Source organism: Neofelis nebulosa, chromosome 1 (genome assembly GCF_028018385.1).
Source record: "Neofelis nebulosa isolate mNeoNeb1 chromosome 1, mNeoNeb1.pri, whole genome shotgun sequence".
Taxonomy (NCBI): domain Eukaryota; kingdom Metazoa; phylum Chordata; class Mammalia; order Carnivora; family Felidae; genus Neofelis; species Neofelis nebulosa.
In genome coordinates this window covers 84,417,710-84,444,142 of record NC_080782.1, presented here as the reverse complement: position 1 = coordinate 84,444,142, position 26,433 = coordinate 84,417,710, and the positions used below count along the sequence as shown (strand labels likewise).

The window sequence follows — 26,433 nt, the reverse complement described above, 5'->3', positions numbered from 1 at the left end:
AACAGCATAACAGATCAATGAATCTAACAGCTGGTTTTTTGAAAGAATAAATGAAACTGATAAAACCTTAGCCAGATTTCTCAAAAAGAGAGAAAAATCACAAATTAAAGGGGACAGATCACAACAAACACCACAGAAATACAAATAATTATTAGAGAATTGTATGAAAAATTGCATGCCAACAAACTGGACACTCTGGAAGAAATGGACAACTCCTAGACACCCAAATACTACCAAAACTCAAACAGGGAGAAAAAGAAATTTGAACAGACCCATAACCAGCAAAGAAATTGAATCAGTTATCAAAAATCTCCCAACAAATAAGTGTCCTGGGCCAGATGGCTTCCAGGGAATTCTACCAGACACTTAAAGAAGAATTAATACCTACTCTTCCCAAATTGTTCCAAAAAATAGAAATGGAAGGAAAACTTCTGGACTTACTCTACAAAGCCAGCATTACCTTGATCCCAAACCAGACAGAGACCCCATTAAAAAGGGGAATTACAGGCCAATATCCCTGATAAACATGGATGCAAAAGTTCTCAACAAGATACTAGCAAATCGAATTCAACAGTATATTAAAAGAATTATTCACCATGATCAAATGGGATTCATTCCTGGGCTGAAGGTCTGGTTCAGTATTCACAAATCACTCAATGTGATACATCACATTAATAGAAGAATGAGAACATATGATCTTGTCAATAGATCCAGAAAAAGCAGTTGACAAAATACAGCATCCTTCTTAATAAAAACCCTCCAGAAAGTTGGGATAGGAGGAACATACTTTAACATCATAAAAGCCATATATGAAAGGTGCACAGCTAATATCATCCTCAATGGGAAAAAACTGAGAGCTTTCCCCATGAGATCAGAAACACAACAGGGATGTCCACTCTCACCACTATTGTTTAACATACTGTTGGAATTCCTAGCATCAGCAATCAGACAACAAAATGGAATAAAAGGCATCCAAATTGGCAAAGAAGTAAAACTTTCACTTTTCACAGATGGCATGATACTTTACATGGAGACCACAAAAGACTCCACCAAAAAAGTGCTAGAACTGATAACATGAATTCAGCAAAGTCGCAGGATAAAAAATCAATGTACAGAAATTAGTTGCATTTGTATACATCAATAATTAAGCAACAGAAAGAGAAATCAAGGAATTGGTCCCACTTACAACTGCACCAAAGAGGTAAAAGATATGTATGCTGAAAACCATAGAAAACTTATGAAAGAAACTGAAGAAGACACAAAGAAATGGAAAAATATTCCATGCTCATGGATTGGAAGAACAAATGTTAAAATGTCGGTATTACCCAAAGAAATCTACACATTCAATGCAATCCAAATCAAAATTGCACTGGCATTCTTCTCAGAGCTAGAACAAACAATCCCAAAATTTGTATGGAACTATAAAAGACCCCAAATAGCCAAGTAATGTTGAAAAAGAAAACCAAAGCTGTAGGCATCACAATCCCAGACATTAAAAAGCTGTAATCACACAATAGTATCGTAGTGGCACAAAAACAGACACATAGACCAATGGAATAGAGAATCCAGAATTGGAGCCACAAATGTATGGCCAACTAATGTTAGACAAAGCAAGAAAGAATATTCAACTGAAAAAAGACAGTCTTTTTAGCAAATGGTGCTGGGAGAACTGGACAGCAACATGCAGAAGAAAAACTGGACCACTTTCTTAGACCCTACGCAAAAAATAAACTCAAAATGGATGAAAGACCTAAATGTGAGACAGGAAACCATTAAAACCCTAGAAAACAGGCAACAACCTCTTTGACCTCAGCCACAGCAACTTCTTACTCAACACATCTCTGAAGGCAAGGGAAATAGAAGCAAAAATGAACTCATCAAGATAAAAAGCTTCTGCACTGCAAAGGAAAAAATTGACAAAATTAAAAGGCAACTAACAGAGGGCACGTGGGTGGCTCAGTTGGCTAAGCATCCAAGTTTGGCTCAGATCATGATCTCCCAGTTCATGAGTTCCAGCTCCCACACCGAGCTCTGTGCTGACAGCTCAGAGCCTGGGCCTGCTTCGGATTCTGTGTCTCCTTCTCTCTCTGCCCCTCCCCTGCTTCCTCTCTCTCTCTCTCTCTCTCTCTCTCTCTCTCTCTCTCTTTCTCAAAAATAAATAAACATTAAAAAAAATTTAAGGCAACTCATGGAATGGGAGAAGATATCTGCAAGTGACATATCAGATAAAGGATTAGTATTCAAAATCTATAATGAACTTACCAAACTCAACACCTGAAAAACAAATAATCCAGTGAAGTAATGGGCAGGAGACTTGAATATACACTTTTCCAAAGAAGACATCCACATAGCTAACAGACACATGAAATGATGCTCAACATCACTCAGCATCGGGAAATACAAATCAAAACCACACTGAGATACCACCTCACACCAGAGTGGCTACAATGAACGACTTAGGAAACTACAGATGTTGGCGAGGATGTGGAGAAATGGCAACCCTCTTGCACTGTTGGTGGAAATGCTAACTGGTACAGCCACTCTGGAAAACAGTATGGAGCTTCCTCAAAGATTAAAAATAGAATTACCCTATGACCCAGCAATAGCACTACTAGAATTTATCCAAAGGATACAGGAGTGCTGATGCATAGGGGCACTTGTACCCCAATGTTTATAGCAGTGCTATCAACAAGAGCAAATTGTGGAAAGAGCCCAAATGTCCATCAACTGATGGATAAAGAAGATGTGGTATATATATATATATATATATATATATATATATATATATATATATATACAACGGAATACTACTCGGCCATAAGAAAGAATGAAATCATGTCATTTGCAACAATATGGATGGAACTGGAGGGTATTATGCTAAGTGAAATAAGTCAGCCAGAGAAAGACAAATATCATGTGTTTTCATTCATGTGTGGAATCTGAGAAACTTAACAGAAGACAATGGGGGAAGGGGAAAAATATAGTTACAAACAGAGAGGGAGGCAAACCATAAGAGACTCTTAAATACAGAGAACAAACTGAGGGTTGATGGTGAGGGCGGAGGGTAAAATGGGTGATGGGCATTGAGGAAGTCACTTGTTGGGATGAACACTGGGTGTTGTATGTAAAAAATGAATCATGGGAATCTATTCCCAAAGCCAAGAGTACACTGTATACACCGTATGTTAGCTAACTTGACAATAAATTACATTAAAAAAAAATCCTAGTAAACCTTTTTATAATAATTGGCATGCTTATTCTAAAATTCATACGACATTTATATTTCATATATATGGTTGACTCAGTAGCGCATGCCACTCTTGATCTTGGGGTTGGGCATTCAAGCCTCAGGTTGAGGACAGACATTACTAAATAATATTTTAATTAAATTTATATGAAAATTGATATAGTATAACTAAAGGAATTTTGACAAAGGAAAAACAAACCTACAAGTTAGAGGTCTTACACTATTTTATTTCAACACTTACATTAAAGGTATGAGAACCAAGATGGTCTAACTAATACCAACTAAAAGAAAGACATAAATGTCAATGATACAGAATGTAAATCAGAATATATCTATGATGGGGCGCCTGAGTGGCTCAGTCAGTTGAGCATCTGACTTCAGCTCAGGTCCTGATCTCGCAGTTCATGAGTTCAAGCCCCACACTGGGCTCTGTGGTGACAGTGTGAAGCCTGGAGCCTGCTTCGGATTCTGTGTGTCCCTCTCTCTCTGCCCCTCACCTGCTCATGCTCTGTCTCTCTCTCAAAAATAAATAAACATTAAAAAATTTTTAATAAAAAAAGCATATATCTATGATAAACTAATTATCAATGCATCAAATAATGCAATAAGTAAAGAGTGGTCTCTAACAAAGAGAGCCACATAGTCACATGTAAAAAAAAATGCAACTCTACCCTTACCTCACACTATCTACAAAATTAACCCCAAATGGACTGTAGACATAAAAGTTAGAGCAAAAACTATAAAATTTCTTGAAGAAAACATATCTTGGGACCCTCAGTTAAGGGCCCCTCAGTCCTTTATGATAGGACATAAAAGACATGAACCGTAAAAAAAGAAAATCAGCAAGTTGGCTTTTATCAGAAGTAAAACTTTTGCTTTTCAAAAGACCATTCAGAAAATGAGAGAAAATACTTAACAAAAGATTAATGTGATAAAGGATTTTAATCCATAATACTTACGAGTTCTTATTACTCAAGAATCACAACTCAATATTTTTTAAAATAGAAGATTTAAACAGACACTTACCAAAAATATGTATACAAATAGAAAATAAGCATATGAAAAGATGCTCAACATCATTAATTACCAGGAAAATGCAAATAAAACCATGATGAGATGTATGTAACTAGATACAACATATCTGCTGGAGTTACTAAAATTAAAACATTGATAACACCAAATGAGAACAAGACTGTGGAGAAGGTGAACCTTCATACATCACTAGTGGGAATGTAAAATGATACAATCACTTTGGAAACCGGTTTGAATTATATCTCTACAAGTGGTGAACTTTATATAACTTATACCTGAATAAAGCTGAATTTTAAAAATCAACTTGAAAAAAACTTTTTTTTAAGTTTATTTATTTATTTCCAGAGAACAGGGGAAGGGGCAGAGAGAAAGGGAGAGAGAGAGAATTCCAAGCAGGCTCTGCGCTGTCAGGGCTCAATCTCATGAACTGCAAGATCCTGATAGGAGATGAAATCAACAGTCCCACGCTTAACCAACTGAGCCACTCAGGTGCCCCAAAACATTTTTAAATAAGTAAAGTAAGGGGCACCTGAGTGGCTCAGTCAGTTAAGCGTCAACTCTTTTTTTTTTTTTTAATTTTTTTTTTTTTTAACGTTTATTTATTTTTGAGACAGAGAGAGACAGAGCATGAACGGGGGAGGGTCAGAGAGAGCAGGAGACACAGAATTGGAAGCAGGCTCCAGGCTCCGAGCCATCAGCCCAGAGCCCGACGCGGGGCTCGAACTCACGGACCGCGATATCGTGACCTGAGCCGAAGTCCGCCGCTTAACCGACTGAGCCACCCAGGCGCCCCAACTCTTTTTTTTTTTAATGTTAATTTATTTTTGAGAGAGAGAGTGAGAGAACCCAGACAGGAGAGGGGCAGAAAGAGGGAGACAGAGATCTGAAGCAGGCTCCACCACTGACAGCAGAGAGCCCGCTGTGGGGCTTGAACTCACGAACTGAGAGATCATGACCTGAGCTGAACTCTTATGGTTAACTGACTCAGTCACCCAGGCACCCCTAAGCACTGACTCTTGATTTTGGGTCAGGTCACGATCTCATGGCTCATGAGTTCGAGCCCGGCATTGTCTATGCTGACAGTGTGGAGCCTACTTGGGGTTTTCTCTCTCCCTCTCTCTGTCCCTCCCCTGCTCACATGTGCGTGCCCTCTCTCTCTCTCAAAATAACTATTTTTTTAAAATAAGTAAAATAAAATTCTTATAATATCCTTTATTTAGTAGTTTACCCTTTATGTTAGTAGTTTAACATTTTTTATATACTAGCCAATTTTTTCCCTTATTCTTAGATTCTTCCTCCATTCAAGTAGTAGATAGGCTCACCTTGCCTAAGGGAAAGCAATGACAACAGAAAGCAGAAATAAGGAGTCTTTTTCCAAATATTTGGATTCCAAAATCCTGGACCTTGAGAATAATGGGAAGGATTCAAAACATATGCTAACCAAGTCAGGCAGGTGAGTAACACAAAACAAACAAGGAAGTAGGACTGGAATGAGCAAACCCCGTAAAGAGCCACTATTCAGCTCCAACCGATTTTTATCATATAGAAATGTGGGTCCAATGTTGCCAAATCATTCTCCCCCCCCACCCCACCCCATCAAAAAAAAATCTGGAAATTCAGATTTTTATGTGAATTTTCCCATTTTTAAAATATTACCCAAGTAAAATGAACTTCTGTGGGTCAAATTCAGCCCACGTATGTGCAACATCTAGGACAGAAAACAGATCTAGAACACCTTAAAAACAAAATGAGCAAAGACAAAAGATTTCCTCACCCTCTAGACTTGATGAAAATCCTTGAATGGGGAAAAGAAGAGTAAAATGAATAATGGATTTAGACATTGTTCTTACAAGAGAACAGAGGCAATCTGCATCCCACTTCCGAGGTACAGATTCAGGGAGGCAGGAAGATCCCACAGAACTGGTTGGATAATTGTAAGGGGCAAATGAGATATTATCCTCAGAATTTCCCAGGCCCCACTCAGGCCCAGCAAAGCTGAGACAAGGGGCAGTCTCACAGAATTCTCCATATCTTATTAAAGTCTGGAGACCACAGAAAGATTACAGTGTTGTCATTAGCATGGAAATTGTAAGAACAGTTGTTTTACTAGCTAATACCTTGTGGATGTGAATGAGGAATGAGCAGCAACCTACGATGGCCAAGTAACTTCAAAAACAAAATGAAGGACTAACATTTCTACAAATGCCACTATTGTGGAAAGATGAAGATGTGTAGTAGGACCCACCACCCCCATCCAAGAATTAGCAGAGGTAAGAGAAAAGGAAAAAGACACTCCTCATCAGGATTAAAACTTCAGTCACCTGGACAAAATGGAAGCTCAAAATAGAAACTGAGTTTCAAACAAAGAACAAAAAGTGTATCCCTTGAACATGTGACATTGTAGACTGAGATATACTTCCACAGTCGGCTGTAAGCAGGGAGGTTATGACGGGAAGGGGGACGCATTTTATGTTCTTTCTTTACATGAATTATACCAAATAAATATTAGATTTGGTAACATGCCCTATAGATAGGCTACCAGAGTATAAGGCTTCAAATCACTACTAAAGAGACTACAGAACCAAGCTCTTCGGATGACTTCTGTAACAATTTCACTAGATACACTGAATTATCAAACACATTCATTAAGTTTCTCAAACTCATTTGAAAGTAATAAACTACCTTAGGGCAAGCCCAAACAATTGGTAACACTAAACAAAATGAGTAAAATCACTCATTCTGCAACTACTTAAATAAATACAATAACAGTACCACCAGAATCCACTTTCTACATTGGGAAAAGTGTTAATCTGAGGTATTTACAAGGTGGAAGCAGAGAGGTGGTCACAGCATGTGTATATGGGTATGTGCATTTTAAAAATTGTATTTCCTTTTTTTTTTAGATTCAATTTAGTCACCATATAGTGTAGTATTGGTTTCAAGTATAGAAGTTAGTGATTCATCACTTGCATATAACACACAGTGCTCATCCCAACAAGCCCATCCCCCCACCCACCTCCCTTCCATCAACCCTCAGTTTGTTGTCGATAGTTAAGAGTCTCATAGTTTGCCTCTCTGTTTTTATCTTATTTTAGTTTTCCTTCCCTTCCCCTATGATCATCTGATTTTTTCTTAAATTTCACATGAGTGAAATCATATATTTGTCTTTCTCTGATTGACTTATTTTGCTTAGCATAATACACTCTAGTTGCAAAAGGCAAGATTTCATTCTTTTTGATTGCTGAGTAATCTTCCATTACACATTTTCTTTATCCATTCATCAGTTGATGGACATTTGGGCTCTTTCCATAATTTGGCTGTTATTCATAGTAAAAAACAAATATTTCTAATTTTTCCAAAATGACCACATACATAGTCCTTTAATTTCCAGAAAATTATAAAGTATGTGTTTTAAAGTAAAAGACTTTTAATTACCTCTTTAATATAGTCTTAGAAATTTAACAGCACATTGTCTGATTAAAACTATAATACCCAGATCTACATTGTTGCAATTAATCCCAGCAATTCAGGCAAGGACCTTACTTTAGTATGAATATTCAGATACTCAACCGAATAATTACAGCAGTTGTGGCACAATAGGACCTCTGAGCTTTCATATTCTGATAAATATAAATGGGGACAAATTGCCGCACAGCCTAACATGTGCAAAAGCAACCAGCACAGTGTCTGATATTTAATAAGCCCGCAAAAATATTTGCTGGATTGGCTACCACTGACTTCACTTCTACTGGCCTCTAGAAGAATTTATCACTGAAACCTTCCCAGGAGAACAGTCACCTATCTCATTATGGTACTGTAGTCCTCTTCTGAAGGTAAAACAGACCTTCAGTAATGTGACTCAGCGTAAGCTGTCCTGAACAACCATTTCCCATTTCTACTACAGTATTTATATTAATAAATGCAACTGGGTAAGTGCGTAAGAATTCTGATACCCTGCAGCTCTGCTCTCATCTGAGAAGATACCCCTAGCATGGAGTGAATCCACCTCATCACTCTTAAAATAAAATCCAAGAACTTTACTGTGGTCTATCAGGCTTATGACCAGCCTCTGCCTAACTCTTAACCTCATTTCCTACCATTCTCCCCATCCATCCACTGCACTTCTTGCTGACCCTTGAAGACATCAAACGTAAGCCTATGCACTTGTCTCACCAAGCACATACTGCCCTGAAACTCATATGGCTTGTTCCCTCACATCATTCAGATTTCTGCTTAAATATCACCTCCACAGACAAAACTTCCTTAACTACCCTTTCTAAAGTAGCATACTCTGTGATTCTCTACCCCCTTCATTTGCATTTTTTTTCTCCCCAAAGCAATTCAGATATATACTTATTCATGTGTTGTAACATAAGCTCAATGGGAATTGAGACTTCAACTCATTAAGTTCTTTATATCCAGAGCCTAGAACACTACCTGGCATACATAAAGTGACACTGCATTATTATTCACAGTGAATCTGTTCATTAACTAAGTGGAAATATTTGAATATTCAAGAAAGCTTCCTAGCAGCACCTGACTGGCTCAGTTGGTTAATCCTCCAACTTCAGCTTAGGTCATGACCTGACAGTTCATGGGTTCAAGCCCCACATCAGGCTCTGTGCTGACAACTCAAAGCCTAGAGCCTGCTTCAGATTCTGTGTCTCCCTCTGTCTCTGCCCCTCCTCTGTTTGTACTCTTTCTCTCCCTCAAAAATAAATTAACATAAAAAAATTTAAAAAGAAAGAAAGAAAGAAGGCTTCCTAATAAATGACAACGGAATGAGGAAAACAAAGCCCAGTGACAGTTATGGTGGCCATGTGAACTTAGGATACCTGTGGATGCAAAGGTAAAAAGTCAGGAGGAACTGGATTAGCACCAGAATTAGAGTGATTTTAATAGCTGGAGGGTGATCATCAGGGTAGATGCAAGAGGAAGAAAGCCAGGACACGGTTGGTTGAGGCCTAAACCAAAAGGAGAAAAATCACTCTCTTTTGTTTTAATCCCACCCATTCTCCCTAATCTTTCTTCCTCTAATATTTCCTCTCTCAGTGTCTACCCACTTTTGCCATCTCTTCACCATCTCTTTACCTCCTCCACGTTTGCTTCCTGTCATCAACTGTTTTTCATTTGTAGATTATACCCAAGAGTTTTTTTTTCCTGTGAATCAGTAGCCTCAGCAGAAGAAAAGCTTTCTAATGTAAAGAATATATTTGATATTCCTTTAAATGCCAAGGAATACACCAATATCATTATTAGCAGTATCAAGTACTCATCATGAAGGCAACAGAATGAAACAAAGAATCATGAAGCCATTCCTTTTCACAAACTCCTACATCAAGAACTGAATGCTTTATGATGTCATCTGTTTAGTATTTTTCTCCTCCTTCTCCAGAGTATATCTTTAAAATACAATCAACATGCATTTTAATCTTTATTGAATTATAAGTGACATATAAAAATGGCACATATTTAATGTATACATTGTGATAAGTTTGGACTTATGCATACACCTCTGATACTATCACCACTATCAACATACTATAAACATATCTATTATCTCCAAAACTTCCCTAGTTTTCTCTTGTGTCTTTCTTTTTTTGTTATGTCCTAAGAACACTTAACGAGAGATCTATCCTCTTAACATATTTTAAAGTAGAAGTGTCATATTGTTAACTATAGCCACCAGGTTATACAAAAACAATCAACATCTTTGACTTTTATCCTCACATTCCATTAAAAAACTCATGGAATATCCACCAAAATGTATTTGCTAAAATCTTAAGCCTGACATTACCTTTTTTTATGAAGTTGATCCTGATGCCTATTAGTTTAAAAAAGAAAAAGAAAACTGACAAATAGTACCATCAGGCTTATAAATGATTCTGTATTCCCACCCCTCACCAAAAGACACTGGTATTCAACTGGACTCTTTGAAGAATAATCTCTAACACATTAGCAGGAGCCAACATAAAAGTATCCATTATTTAAGCCAAATGTTTCCCAAAGTATCATATCCCGGAAAGTCAACTTACTCTTTTGGAAATCCTCCCAAAAGAGGCTAAGGTAGAAGATGATCTCTGTAATTCAAAATGAGTCTTGAAAAAGTAAACTTTAAAATTTCAGGAGAAATTCAGAGTGAAGTTCATGTTTTGCCCATTAATCCTAGAGAGCAAAGAAAATCCAAATAAGGAGAAATGGACTTTTTTTAAAATATCAGGTATATTTACAAATGACAAGGCATTAAAATTTATAAACGACATAATGCCCTACTTACAGCTAATGAATATACTCAGCGACCAAAAAGATACCAAGTCTGAAACGATTTATTCCATTATTTTGGTAACTATGCTTAAATAAACTCCAATTACAATCATAAGTTCAAGACTTAAGAGAAAAGAAGTTAATTCTACAAATTAAAAATCAAAAGACAAGAACATTATTCTCTACACCTTTCTCTGTTTCTTTTCAATTCCCCACACCCACACTCCCTGTCTCTGTCATTGTACATTCAGGTGTAGAATACTATCAAATCTGATAGGGTTTGTATAAACTATGTGTAGCTACCAGTGTGACTTTATTATCTGCTTTCCTTAGTTTCAAGACCAAGGATGCTAATACCAGTGCAAGAGGATGGATCATTTGTGTATATGTGTCTCCCCACCCCTTACCAAAGCTGTGCCTTCACTGACATATATTCAGTAGAAAAAAAAAAATGACAAGTGCGGAATATAAGAAATGTTTGTATTTGTCTGTATTAATACCACAACATATTTACCAAGCATGAAGGGAGAGGTCCAAATTTAGCTTATTTAGCAGCCTAATCTAGCTTAAAACAAAATACATGTCCTTAAAGCATTCTTATTCTCAAATAACTCATAACTTATATAAAAGGTAAGTATTTATAGGAAAAAAGTCTAGAATAATAGTAGCAGCAAAATATTCTTTTTCTCATTTTCACTAAGTTGGAGTTAACTTAATGAAATGTGACAGTGCTATCAATGTAGTATAATAAACATGAAAAGGTGCCCATGTACAAAGAAAATGTAAAAATTCCTACTGATGACAGCAAAAACAAGAATAATGTCTCTTTTCCTTTCACATGCCCTTTTTGTTAGCTTGAGCTTGTGACTTTGTTATCTATACGTGATAGTAAGAATAATATTGCTGGCAGTGTGCCTAGATAGAGGCTTCAAATATAACTAAATAAAATTATATTTCTCTGTGTCCCATAAAAGATCCATCATACAGGACCCAGTTCTCAATCCCCTATGTTAGAAGCTGCAGTAAACACAGCTAAGCAAGAAAAAAAATATCTAAATAACTCTCAGAAGTAGCATACACAGACATTACATCTTTGTTGAAACCTCAAATCTTACATTATCTAAAGATTTAAATCACCTTTAAAAGAGAATTTATTAAAATTCTAAACTCATATTGTGAATCTTTTTTGTAAGTGGCAATATATTCCTAGTAACATGTTTGTAACTGATGTTACCCATATAAATAAAAGCACACAGTCATTTTAGGGATTAATAGAAAAAAGACATCTGCATGGAACATTTCCCTCATTAGATATAATCATGTTAGCATATTTTTCCTATTTCCGATTTTTCTACAAAATAAAATGAGCTGATTTTTACCCTTAAGTTTCTCCCTATATATTGCCAATAATGCAAATACTTTAATTGCACATTAGAAGAATCTCATTTTCCTCTAAAAATTGCTATATTAGCCCCAAAGAGACCTCATAACACATATAAAAATCAAGATGTGACTAAGTCAAATTGGCATACCAGCTACCACTTACACCAAATGTTACTTTAAACATTACTTTTAAATTAAAAGCTATCTTTAGAAAATCCCAGGAAAGATCACATGGGTCATTATAATGTTATTCAAACTCTTCCTAAATTAGTGCCAAACTGAATCAATTAGGAAAGAATCAATTAGCCAAAAACTATATATTAATCAACTGACTTAACAACTAGCCAAACTGTATATTCAAAAAGCAATTCATTCTTTTGTCAGAAGGTCATATTTGGGGCTAGTGGGAGTATTAATTGACACTTTTCTGGAAAGCAACTTGGGTTAATATATATCAAATGTTAATGTTAATTCTCTTTGATCAGTAATTCTATTCCTAAGAATTATCCTAAGGAAATAATAAGAAGTGCATATAAAGTTTATATATATAAAGATGTTCATTCTAACTTAGTGGAGCAGGAAAAAAATGCAAACTTCAAAAAGAACTTGGTTTAAAAAATGAATACTGTGTAGCCATGTAAATCACAATTATGAATAAAATGTAATGGCCTAATAAATTTTTCAGCATATACATATAAAACACACCAAAATATTTACAATGATTTCCTTTAGTTGGTACAATTACAGGTTATTTTTATACATCTTTTTCACATATTTAGGAGCTAATATTGCTATTCAAGAATATTTGGGAGTGCCTGACTGGCTCATTTGGTAGAGATGCGACTCTTAACTTGGGGTCATGAGCTAAAGTCCCACACTGAGCAGACAGCTTACAAAAAAAATTGAATATTCTATATTGAACTATTATAAATGAACGGTTTTTGTTAAAAGCCATTTCACTTAGTGATAGTCATAAAATATATTTCACACAAACAGTGAAGAAAGGACTGCTGGTCATAAGTAGGTGATTGTCATCAGCTGGATTCTCCTGAAGCAACAAAGATAGTAGTAACTTCCCCTGTTAATATCTATTAACTATCAAATTAGTAGAGCATTCATGTTAACAATCTGTATTTCCATATAGGAGTAAATCTATTTAACAATAAATTTCTCAGTAGAGGCAGTTAGTACAACAAAACTGAAAAGGGGTTGGGAACAAGTATTTACTGAGTATGTAAAAGACACAAGATGCTAAACCCTTTACATATTCCATTTAATCCATACAACACTACCAAGTAGTGTTATTATTCCCATTTTTCAGGGGAGGGAAATGAACCTCAGAAGTTAGCAATTTATCTAAGTTTATAAAGCTAGTAAATAGCGATACTGTAATTTGAACCCAGCTTTTCCATATGCCAGAACACCTAATGATACCAGTGAATGAAATTAAACTATTAACTGTAACGATGGAATTATTCATCTTGCACTAGATAATAGTATTGAAAATATTTCAACTATAGGGGTGCCTGAATGGCTCAGTTGGTTAAGTGTCTGACTCCAGATTTCAGCTCACGTCATGATTTCAGGGTCCTGGGATTGAGCCCCGTGGTGACAGTGCAGAGCCTGCTTGGTATTCTCTCTCTCCCTCTCCCTCTATCCCTCCCCCACTCTCACTCACTTGCTTTCTCTCAAAATAAATATATAAAATTAAAAAACTATTTCAACTATAAAGTATTAAATAATTTTGAAAAGGCAACTAATAATTTACTGAACATTATTAGTTTTTAACAAGATTCTACCTAGTCAAGGAAAAGGCAAATAAACATTTTAACTAATGTTCAACAAGATAGTAGCTAACATTAACTGTTTCTGAATAAGAGGTGGTTAATACATACTTGGTTTTTTGGTTTTTTTTTTTTTAATTTTTTAAAAGTTCAGGGGCGCCTGGGTGGCTCAGTCGGTTAAGCGTCCGACTTCAGCTCAGGTCACGATCTCGCGGTCCGCGAGTTCGAGCCCCGCATCGAGCTCTGGGCTGATGGCTCAGAGCCTGGAGCCTGCTTCCGATTCTGTGTCTCCCTCTCTCTCTGCCCCTCCCCCGTTCATGCTGTGTCTCTCTCTGTCTCAAAAATAAATTAAAAAATTTTTTAAAAAAGTTTGTTTACTTATTTTGAGAGAGAGATAGCATGAGCAAGGGAGGGGCAGAGAGAGAGGGAGAGAGAGAGAGTCCCAAGCAGCCTCTGTGCTTCCAGTGCAGGCTCCAACTCAAACCATGAGATCAAGATCTGAGCCAAAATCAAGAGTCGGACACTTAACCGACTGAGCTAACCAGGCGTCCCTAATAAATACTTGTGGTACTGAACCAAACTAACCTGAGACTGGCTGCCTACACACACACACACACACACACACACACACACACACACACACACACACACTAACTCCCTGTCACTTTCCAAAAGATAACATGAACACACTCTCAAGATATAAAAAATTAAATCTACTAAATTATGTAGTTAATATGTTAGACAACTGTTTATCAATAGATAGAAAAAAAGTGTATGTCAGAGGTTGCAGAGGTGGGGCTAGTTACACACATATGGAGTATAGAAATCCCACATTCAGGGTGGTGCATTTAGTCCCTATTAAAATCAATATGATGTTGATTAAGGATCAAAAAGTAGATGAAATAATTAAGAAAATTTCCAATTAACTCTTAAAATCCAACAATTCAAATTTTTCATCTGAAAGTTACATCCCTTTACATAAAACATTCCAGTGATTTCAATAATTTTCCTCTTTGGATAAAGCTATTTGAAATCACAGCTCCTAATAATTTAAATAATCTGTTAAAATGCAGCTAACCAAGTCAGAGTTAAATGGGTATGGTTTTGGGCACCTGAGCGGCTCAGTCATTAAGCATTTAACTTCAGTTCAGGTCATGATCTCACAGTTGGTGAGTTCAAGTCCCATATCGGGGAAGCACAAATTCCAGTTGGGGTGAGCTTAAACCCCCATCAGGTGAGCATTAGCCCCATTTCAGCTGAGCTCGAGCTCCACTTCAGGTGAGCACAAACCCTGTTTCAAGTAAAAACACGAGCCCCAAGTGAGCCTCACTTCTCTCTCTCTGCCCCTCATGGGGTTCTCTCTCTCTCTCTCTCTCTATCTCTCTCCCCACCCCGCTCACGTGCATCCTCTCTCTCTCCCTCTCTCTAAAAATAAGTAAATAAATAAATAAAATGGCTATGGTTTTGATTCAAAAACATATGCTCTGAGTAATTTTTGCCTATTCTTATCAATATATATATAACCTATACCATCTATACCATTAAGATGATTAAACCAAGTTAAGGCTCATGTGTCCTGTAAATTTCCAAGGGCCAAAATTTTTGTTGCTGACAAATACACCAATGGTCAACTTTACAAAAGGTAACATAGACAAGGCAATTTTTAATTAATTTATTTGTTTGTTTATTTTTGAGAAAGAGAGAGAGAGACAGAGAGAGACAAAGAGAGGGCAGGGGAGAGGAGGGGCAGACAGACAGGGAGACACAATCTGAAGCAGGCTTCAGGTGCTGAGTTGTCAGCACAGAGCCTCAAGTGGGGCTCGAACTCATGAACCATTAGATCATGACATGAGCCAAAGTCAGCTGCTTAACCAACTAAGCCACCCAGGTGCCCCTGAAACAGACAAGGCAATTTAAACTGCTATAGACAACCAAGGATAAAAATGGGACTAAAAGCACATTAAGTATGCAAGTTTTATACATACATAACAAGTTTTATACATACATAACAGTGCTACAGTATAACCAAAGATTAAACATGCGCACGTACATGCACACACACAGACACCCAAATGACCCCTCTGAAGTTACAAAGGAATTAATACTATCTAGTGGAATAACAGATTCTGCACGTGTTGATATTACTCAAAAGTTTGTTTGAATTTAAACCCTGGCATAGCACAGATAAGTAACTCAAAGATAATCAAGAAATTAATTAGCACCCCACCCAAGATCCTTTACACAGTTTAGAGTTTAAGACTAATTCATAAAACTGTATTAGTATGCCTTATGCCTTCTTCATAAATTATTATAAATTATATAATTTAAGTGAATAAACAGAACAAAAAGATGGATCAAAGTTACAGCATTAATTAATATCACCTAAGATTATTAACCAAAATGGAATTATAATTAGGATGGAAATGATTAATAAAATCTGTTGAATTAAACTTATAAAATTAGTCTCATCTACTGTTTCAATACTTGTATTTTTCAATTTTTATGTAAAATTGTCAATCTTGTCACATATAAAATTTGTCCAAGATTTGTAAATATAGGTCAATTTTTAACCAGTTCAGAAAGTAAAAAAAAATTTTTTAAATAATAATCACACAGTAATTTCTGAAAATGTGTTAATAATTTGCCACAGTTACTCAGATGTTAAGGTTGCTCATCTTGCTCATTGTTATTTTCCCAGACCAAGCACAGTGTCTGCAACACTACAAGTAGTCAATTATATCAAACTGAGGTTCCATCTTTCAGCAGCCTGTACCAAATTATTTTTCATAACGTTTTCCCACCCTGAACATTTAGTGCATGTCTGCTTATGTATATTTTCTGGGAAGAGGATTAATATCTTTTATTCCAGACTCAAGTGACTATATGGCACCAAAAATAATTAAAAGCTACAGATTGAAACAAATATGGGCATGCTAACTGTAAGTTGTGTCTCTCAAACACACAGTAGAGAGCTGAGGTCCCTCTAAGAACAGTTCAGAAAAAGAGGTCAACTCTAGAAGGAAAAGGGTTTTTCTGGTTGTTTTTTCATATTTTTGTATACTCTGTTTTGCCTGTTAATCAAAATTAGAAGATTAGAACAATTATTCATTTAATTCGACTGTCACAAATTCAGCTACTGAGACATCTACACTACATCATACTTTAGTAAGGAACAGTACAGTTATCATTAAATGTACCTACCACAAATGGACAAATATGAGGATACATACTAGATAATTCTCTTTGGAATCCAGACTGGCTTATTAAATATTCTTTTTTATTGATTTCTGTAATCCTTGCTTACTTTAACTCAGTAAAATAACGGCTAAATCTTACATGATAAAGTAAGCTAGACTTCCAATTAATTTTCTTTTACATGCCACTTTAAATCTTCTTTTAATACTGAGTATACCTATTTCATAGGTGAACACCATAGAGTCCTAACCCAGCAAACTCACTCTACGTGCTCATCCTCATGCCAACTGTAACTAACATGCTGCAATTCCACAACATTACATCAAGAAAAAGCCAAGTTTCAGATTTTACAGTTTGATTACTAAGATTACATTAGCTCATACCAGTGGTTTAGTCACCGTATCAACTATTCGTATTAAATCTTTGGATGCAATGAAAGTTAACAATGCTATTTTTATGTTGTGCAAAAAAAAAATCATTCAGTCTGTTTTCCCTTTTTGATTACAGTTCATTTAAGGAAAAAATGTTGCTGTATGGCTTGACAATGTTTTATGTGTCTTCGGCTGATAGAACACACAAAACGTTTGAATAGGCCCATTTATTTGAGCAGACGTATTAAATAATACTTTAAATGTGAACATGCATGTCATAAATTTTGTAGTCTCTTTAAAGTAGGATAAATCTGGTATTTAAAATAGTCTTTGTTCAAAGCCATTTTTTTTCTAACAGTCATAAAGGGACTCTGATTTGTGCTGCATGAACAATGCCAGCATCATCATTTTAATGTTATCCATATGGGCTTCTAATAATAGATAAGAGTCTACATTTGTATTATATGTCTTAGAGACATTTAAAATCTAGATAAGGAAAGGCTGATTTCATTGGCCCCATAGTTAAAGGAAAGCAGACCCTAATTAAAAGAATTCTGTTCTGAATTAACTAGTTTGACATGTGCTAATTGACAGTTCCTGTGAAATGGTTCTAATTAAAGTCAATATGTCTTTTTCAATTAAAAGGAAATTAAGAATATACTAATATACATTAACAACTTAATCTGCCTTCAATATCCCATACATCAGCTGCTTTTTCCCCCCTAATGTTATTGAAGAACCATCTGACATGAATCATCTACTGTTTGCTTATGGTATCTCATTATTACTTCACACGAGCACAGCAGTAGTATATGTCCCCTTGAGGAAGAGAGTAACCTGCATATGCTTTAATTTTCAGAGCTCCCAACTTTTAACTCATTAAAAATAAACACACCTTTTTGAATTCAGAAAATGGACATTCTTAGTAAGTTTTGCTAACTGAAAACAAAGACAAGTGTTCTCAATTAGTTGGTCATTTTACTATAGGCCTTAGAGGTAATTGCAATTTGCTGGAAAGAAGGCTAGACTATGTTTTCATCATTTGGCTTGATTCAAAGCAAAGCATGATTTGAGCAACATACAGAAAACATCCTTCAAATTTGTTCTGTTTCCCAAGTGAAATTTTGGGGAAATCTCAGGTGGGAATACTTTGCATTGTATACACAACAGAAAAATAGAAAGCAAAATTGCTCAAATGCTAGCACTAACAGAAGGCCCATAATATTCACTGAAAATATAGCATTAGTGAAGCTGTTTACAGCAACATAATATTCAAACGTGCATTACCAAAGCTATGGTGTTAACAATTTTAATGCTACAGAAGGTAATATTAAACTCAAGCACCAATAATAATGTGCACAACATTAAAATCACACAGAGACCTATGGAAAAAATTAAAACTATTTTCTTTGGTATATTATAATTTAGACATTTTAATTAAAATTAAAAGTATGTTAAAAAAGTTTTTTATACTATCAAGACACTATATGCAGTCCTTTCATATGAGACAGCAGATATTCTGATGGGTGTTCCATCACAACCCCCTTTCTACAGTTTAAATTCAACCATAAAATGTGGCTACTTATAGCAATAGGAAATTATTTTACTTAATTTTACCAAAATTAATTTAATGAACATTTAATGCAGAACAAAAAAAGTAAACATTTTCACTTTTCTACTTTTATTCATTTATATTTTGAAAACATTAAATTTCTATCACTTGTAGCACTCTGAGTATGTATGAGAGTGATGGAGAGACAGTTAGCCAGCCAGTCAATACAAGATCACTCATTGAAAGCATTTTCCCCAAATGTACTCTATTAGTCTTTTCCAAGTAGTTACCAAAAACTTTAATCGGGAACTGTAAAAGTCTAGTGATTTTCCAAAATGGGCAAATGCACATTAACCCATGTTCAAAAAAGCACCTCCCTATGATTATAAATATAATCAGACTCAATAGTCAAAATGCAATGGTCCTTATCGCCCTGTGGAGCCCCTAGTCTGATTTCCAATCTCAGGTTCTTGTTCCTCGAGCTGGCATAGACAAACTGCTGCAGTAACAGCATGTACTCAGCTTTCTGAAATGGGAGGGAAGCCAATGCAGCAACTTTTCTGCCCAATTAAAGAGTAGTGTCTATAGCAGGCCTACACAACATAAGGCCTGCAGACTGCATACAGCCATGAAGCAATTGTTCATGACCCACCTACAGAATTGAGAAAGTAGAACAAGTAGAAAGACAGACAACATGGCACCCATGTCAGCAACAAGAGATATAGCTGTCCCACAGATTCACTCCATCTCTTAGTTTACATGTTATAATACCCCTTATCTAAACTCAGGATACAAATCAACGTGCTTTGTCAACCCTGCCAACAAAGGCATTCACTGCACCCATGCTAACCTAGTATAAAAACCTCCCAACAGATACAAACTAAATGGAACTAAAACTAGGAAAACTCTATAGCATTCATCTAACAGCTTATCTTCCTTAAGCAGTCAGTAAATATTTATTGATGATCCTCATGGTTTATATTTTCTTTTCATCTCTCTCTCTTGCTCTTGTCATTTACTTACCAATGGGTGACCAAAAAAATTATTTTCCAAACTGGAACACTTTTAAGAGTGGACATGGCAGGGAGCAGTGTCATGGAAGATGGCAGAGTAGGAAGCTCTAGAATCAGTCCCTCCACCAAAACAACTATCATTCTGGCAAACAAACAAACAAACAAGCAAAAAACCTGTTAGAATCAACTATTTCAGAACTCTGGAGTCTAGCTGAACACTGGTAGCATCCAAGGGAACACTTGATAAAGAAAAAGACTGGTAAGTTTTGGTGAATTTCCGCATTACATATGACAGCTATAATCCACAGCCTTGCTGAAAGTAACCATGGGGACAATGGCCTAAATTCCTGATGCAGCTTTTTGGCATCAGGGTGGGCAGTAGAGACTTTCTCCTCCAAAAACCAAAGTTCTGTGTCTTGATCTATACAGCAGTTCACTGAGGGGACAGGACAGAGACAGCCAGTGGTTCAACCCATCAGGTTGCTTCATTACCATCAATGGAGGAAGTCACAGAGACATAAAACCCTTAAAAAATTTTTTGTTCTCAGGGTGCCTGGGTGGCTCAGTCGGTTGAGCCTCCGACTTCGGCTCAGGTGATGATCTCATGGTTCGTGAGTTCGAGCCCCGCGTTGGGCTCTGTGCTGGCAGCTCAGAGCCTGGAGCCTGCTTCCGATTCTGTGTCTCCCTCTCTCTCTGACCCTCCCCCGTTAATGCTCTGTCTGTCTCTGTCTCAAAGATAAATAAACATTAAAAAAAAAATTTTTTTTTAATTTTTTTTTGTTCTCTCATTGGATCCAGGTATTTAAGGAAATCTCTGTCAGGTCACTGGCTGACCAAAGATATAACAGAATATAGACTTCAGTGATCATACATGACAAGAAATACAGTCTTTGCAAAATCCACTGTGGAAAGGTCACTAAACAAATGAGCTACTGCAACCTTCATCAAGTAACAACAGCACTACTTGGTGTAGTGGGAAGAATTTGATTTCCTAAATTACATTACAATATTCAAAATGTCCAGATATCAACAAGAAAATTATAAAGCACACAAATAGGAAAATATTACTTTCATAGGAAAAAAGGAAACTGACAGAAACCATCCTTTAAAAGCCTAGACACTGAACTTAGTAGGCAAAAACGTTAATTTACTACTTTAGATATGTTTGATGAACTGAAGAAAATCATGGACAAAGAACCAAGGGAAATTAGGAAAATGACATATGAACAAATAATGAATATCAACAAAGAGAAATTATTAAACAGATAAAAGTAGAAATTATGGAGCTAGACAATACAAAAGATAAAAAATTCATGAAAGGGATTCAACAGCAAATATGAGCAAGCAAAAGCAATAACCATCACATCTGAAAACAGGGCAATTATAACTGCACATTCTGAGGAAAAGAATAAACACAAATAAAGCAAAATAAACAGGGGCCTAAGAGACCTATGGGACACCATCAAACATCTCAATGTGCACATTATGGGAGCCCCAGGAGAAGAAAAAGCAGAAAAAAATTTTTGAAGAAATACTGCTTCTCAAACTTGATGAAAGACATGAATATACACACCCAAGAATCTCAACAAACTCTACGGAGGACAAAGAAATCCACACCACATTATTAACAAACTGTTGAAAGACAAAAAATCTTGAAAGCAGAAAGAAAGAAGCAATTCAAGGGTGGCTAGGTGGCTCAGTGATTTAAGCATCTGACGTCAGCTCAGGTCATGACGGTTTCGTGGGTTTGAGCCCTGCATTGGGCTCCATGCACTCACCACAGATCCTGCTTGGGATTCTCTCTCTCTGCCCCTCCCCTACTTGTACTCTCTCTCTCAAAATAAATAAATAATTTAAAAATTTTTAAAAAGAGAGAGAGAAGCAACTCATAATACACAAAGCATTCTCAAAAAAGATTAACAGCCAGGACAGGGGATGGGCTAAATGGGTAAGAGGCATTAAGGAATCTACTCCTGAAATCATTGTTTCACTACATGCTAACCAATTTCGATTAAATTTTTAAAAAGAAAATTAAAAAAAGAAAAAAAGATTAACAGCCTATTTCTTATCAGAGACTCGGAAGGCCAAATGACAGGAGGACAACATATTTTTAGAAATTGAAAGGAAAAAAATGTCAATCAGGAATTCTGTACTCAGCAAAACAATGCTTCAAAAATGAAAAAGAAATTACAACATTACCAGAAAAGCAAAGCTAAGGGAATTCACTACTAAGTAGATCTTCTCTATAAGTAATGCTAAAGGAAGTCCTTCAGGTTGAAATGAAAGGATACTACAGAGTAACTCAAAGTCATACAAAGAAATAAAGATCACTGGTAAAGGTAACTACATAGGTAAATATAAAAGCTAGTATTGGGGCGCCTGGGTGGCGCAGTCGGTTAAGCGTCCGACTTCAGCCAGGTCACGATCTCGCGGTCCGTGAGTTCGAGCCCCGCGTCAGGCTCTGGGCCGATGGCTCGGAGCCTGGAGCCTGTTTCCGATTCTGTGTCTCCCTCTCTCTCTGCCCCTCCCCCGTTCATGCTCTGTCTCTCTCTGTCCCAAAAATAAATAAAAAATGTTGAAAAAAAAATTAAAAAAAAAAAAATAAATAAAAGCTAGTATTATTGAATTTTTGGTATCTTTTTTTAATTTTCGTATCATTTAAAAGACATGCACAAAAAATAATTATAGGTCTATGTTAATAGGCACACAATGCATAAAGATGCAATGTGTGACACTAACAATATAAAGGAGAGGATAAAGCTAGAAAGGAGTAGACTTAATTTTTCAAGTGAAGCTAAACTGGTATCAATTCAAATAAGTTTTTTTTTAATGTTTATTTATTTATTTTGAGAGAGAGTGTGCACTTGAGTGGAGGAGGGGCAGAGAGAGAGGGAGAGAGAGAATCCCAAGCAGGCTCCACTCTGTCAGTGCAGAGCCCAACATGGGACTTGCACCCATGAGCTGTGAGATCATAACGTGAGCCAAAGTCAATACTCAGATGCTTAACTAACTGAACCACCCAGGCAGCCTTAAACAAAATTATTATCAATTTAGGATGTTAACTGTAATCCCCATTGTAACCTCTAGGAAAATAACTAAAAAATAAACATAAAAAGAAATGAATACACCTGAAACCAATGTAACATTGTCCACTATATTCAAATAAAACAAAAAAATTTAATGAAGACAGAATCAAAAGGTATACTAGAAAAAAATCAAACACAAAAGAAGGCAGCATGTAAGGAAGTGAGGAACAACAACAAAAAACAGGACACAGAGAAAACAAATAGAACAATGGCAGAAATAATCACTTTTATAATCACATAATTATAATCAATAATCATTATAAAAGCAAACAGGTTAAACTCACCAATTAAAAAACTGTTACTGGCAGAAGGAATTTAAAAAATGATACAACAATAAACTGCTTATAAGAGACTGATTTTACACCCAAACACATAAGTTGAAAGTGAAAGGATAGAAAAAGGTATTACATACCAATAGTAACCAAAAGGGAGCCCAGCTGGCAGTATTAACAGGAGACAAAATGCATTTTACATCAAAAACTGTTGCAAGAGGGCACCTGGGTGGCTCAGTCAGTTAAGAGTCCGACTTTGGCTCAGGTCATGATCTCACAGTTCGTGAGTTCAAGCCCTGCGTCAGGCTCTACACTGACAGCTTAGAGGGTGGAGCCTGCTTCGGATTCTGTCTCTCCCTCTCCCTTGGCCTCTCCCCCTCTCCCAATGTCTCTTTCTCTCTCTCAAAAATGTGTAAACATTAAAAAAAAACTGTTGCAAGAGACAGAGAAAAACATTTTATAGTGATTAAAGGATCAATTCATCACAAAGATATAAGAATTATAGGCATAAATGGCAAGGGTGTGGAGAAAAAGGAACTCTCATTCACTGTTCTTGAGAATGCAATCTGATGCAGCTACTATGGAAAACAGTATGGAGGTTCCTGAAAAAATTAAAAGTAAAATTAACATTTGATCTAGTAATTCCCACTACTGGGTATTTACCCAAAGGATACAAAAACACTAATTCAAAAAGATATATGCACCCCTATGTTTATTGCAGCATTATTTACAATAGCCAAGATATGGAAGCAACCCAAGTGTCCAAAGATAAGTGAATGGATAAAGATGATGTGGTGTGTATGTATGTGTATGTATGTATGTATGTATGTATACACATACATATTCAGCCATGTAAAAGAAGGAGATCTTGCCATTTCCAACAACATGGATGGATCTAAGGGTATAATGCTAAGTGAAATAAGTCAGATAGATAAACACAAATATCATATAATTTCACTCACAGTGCAATTTAAATAACAAAACAAAGAAAAAAAGAGACAAAAAATATTCTTAAATAAGGAAAACAAACTGGTGGTTGCCAGAAGGTAGATGGGGGATTGGTAAAAGAGGTAACGAGTATTAAGAGTATGTTTATCATGATAAACACTGAGTAATGTACAGAATTGTTGAATCATTATACTGTACATTTGAACTAATATAACACTATGTTAATTATACTTTAATAAAAATAAATTTTTCAAAAAAATTATAAACATATACACATCAAACAACAAAGCCTCAAAATATATGAGGCAAACAGTGACAGAACTGAAGAAATAGACAGTCTACAGTAATAGTTGGAAACTTAAACAGCCCCTTTCAATAATGCACAGAATATGTACAAAGAAAATCAATAAGAAAATAAAGGACTTGAACAATACTATAAACCAATTAGACCAAGAGACATATATAGAATACTCCACCCAAGAATGGCAGAATATCTATTATTCTCTACTGCACTGGAACATTCTCTAGAATAAACCATATGTTAAGCCATAAAACAATTTTCAAATTAAAAAAAATATCTAAATCATTCAAAGTATCTTCCCTGAGCACAATACTATGAAGCTAGAAATCAATACTGGAAGAAAAACTGGAAAACTCAAACACATGGAAATTAAACAACATACTCTTAAGCAAGCAACCAGTAGAACAAGTAAAGACTCACTAGGCACAAAAAAAACACTTTGAAATAAATACAAATAAAACACAGCATACCAAAACATACAAGGGGCAGCACAAGAAGTGTTCTGAGGGAAATTCATGGCTGCAAACACTTACATTTAAAAAAGAAGATCTCAAGTCAACAAACCAACTTCACACCTTAAGGAACCAGAAAAAGAACAAACTAAACCCAAAGCCAGGAGAAGGAAAGAAATAATAAAGATTATAGCCAAGAGAAACAAAATAGAGAAAAGCAATAAAGAAAATCAATAAAACCAAAGATTGGTTCTTTGAAAAAATCAACAAAAATGAGAACCCTTCAGCTAGACTGACTAAGAAAAAAAAAGAAAATGCAAATAACTGAAATAATAGATGAAAGCAGGGACATTACTACATTCACTTTTTCAATACTATTTTGACTACTTGGAGTCTCTTGAAGTTGCACATAAATTTGAGGAACAGTGGTTCAGTTTTACAAAACTAAAAGGGCTATAAGAAAATACCATGAACAACTTTATACCAACAAATTGGGCAATCTAGATGAAATGGATGAATTCCCAGGAAAACACAAATTACCAAGCCTAACTCAAAAAGTAAAAAGTCTTAACAGACCAGTAACAAATAGATTGAATCAGTTAATAAAAATATGCCAACAAAAGGAAAGTCAGGACCATAAGGCTTCATTAGTGAAATCTATCCATCACTGAAAGAAGAATTAACAACATTCCTTCTCAAACTCTTCCAAAAAGATAGAGAACTCTAACACATTTCATGAGGTCTGCATTAAACTGATACCAAAGCCAGATAAAAATAACATAAGAAAACTACAGACCAGTATCTCTTATGAATATATACAAAATTCCTCAACAAAATACCAGCAAACCAAGTCCAAGAGCACATTTAAAAAATTACACATCATCACCAAGCAGGATATAACTCAGGTATGCAATGGTGGTTCAACATATGAAAATCAATCAATGTAATGCACACCACACTAATAGAAATTAAAAAACAAAACTACATTATAATCTCTATATATGCCAAAAAAAGAAAAAAACAAAACAAAAACAAAAGCATTTGACAAAATTCTATGCCGTCTCATGATAAAAATGCCCAGAAACTAGGATACAAGGAAATTCCCTCAACATGATAAGGGGAATTTATGGAAAACCCATAGTTAGTATCATAGTAGTGAAAGAATGAAAGCCTAACCTCAAGATCAAGAACAAGACTAAAACGCATGTTTTGATCACTGCTATTCGACTTTGTAGTGGAAGTTCTAGTCAGAGCAATTACCCAAGAAAAGGAAATAAGATGCATCCAAATTGATAATGCCTTTTAGAAGTAGAAAGAAGTAGAAGTATTTCTACTTGCAAATGGCATGATTCTACTTATACAAAATCCCATAGAATCCATACACACACATACACACACACACACACACCTACTAGAGCTAATAAATGAATTCAGTAAAGTTGCAGAGTACAAGATCAACACACAACAACTAGTTGTGTTTCTATATGTCAGCAATGAACAATGTGGAAATTAAGAAAATAATTCCATTTACAA

At 35.8% G+C, this 26,433-nt stretch overlaps 1 long non-coding RNA gene across 1 annotated transcript in view; it reads right to left on the bottom strand.

Moving 5' to 3' along the window:
• LOC131510202 (uncharacterized) overlaps positions 1-26,433 on the bottom strand; it is a 144,891-nt gene that overhangs the window by 44,146 nt on the left and 74,312 nt on the right. The window contains exons 5-6 of the long non-coding RNA XR_009260931.1: positions 19,852-19,983; positions 10,315-10,444 (exon numbers count right to left, since the gene is read on the bottom strand). This is a non-coding gene — a long non-coding RNA (uncharacterized LOC131510202). The remainder of the gene's footprint in view (positions 1-10,314; positions 10,445-19,851; positions 19,984-26,433) is intronic.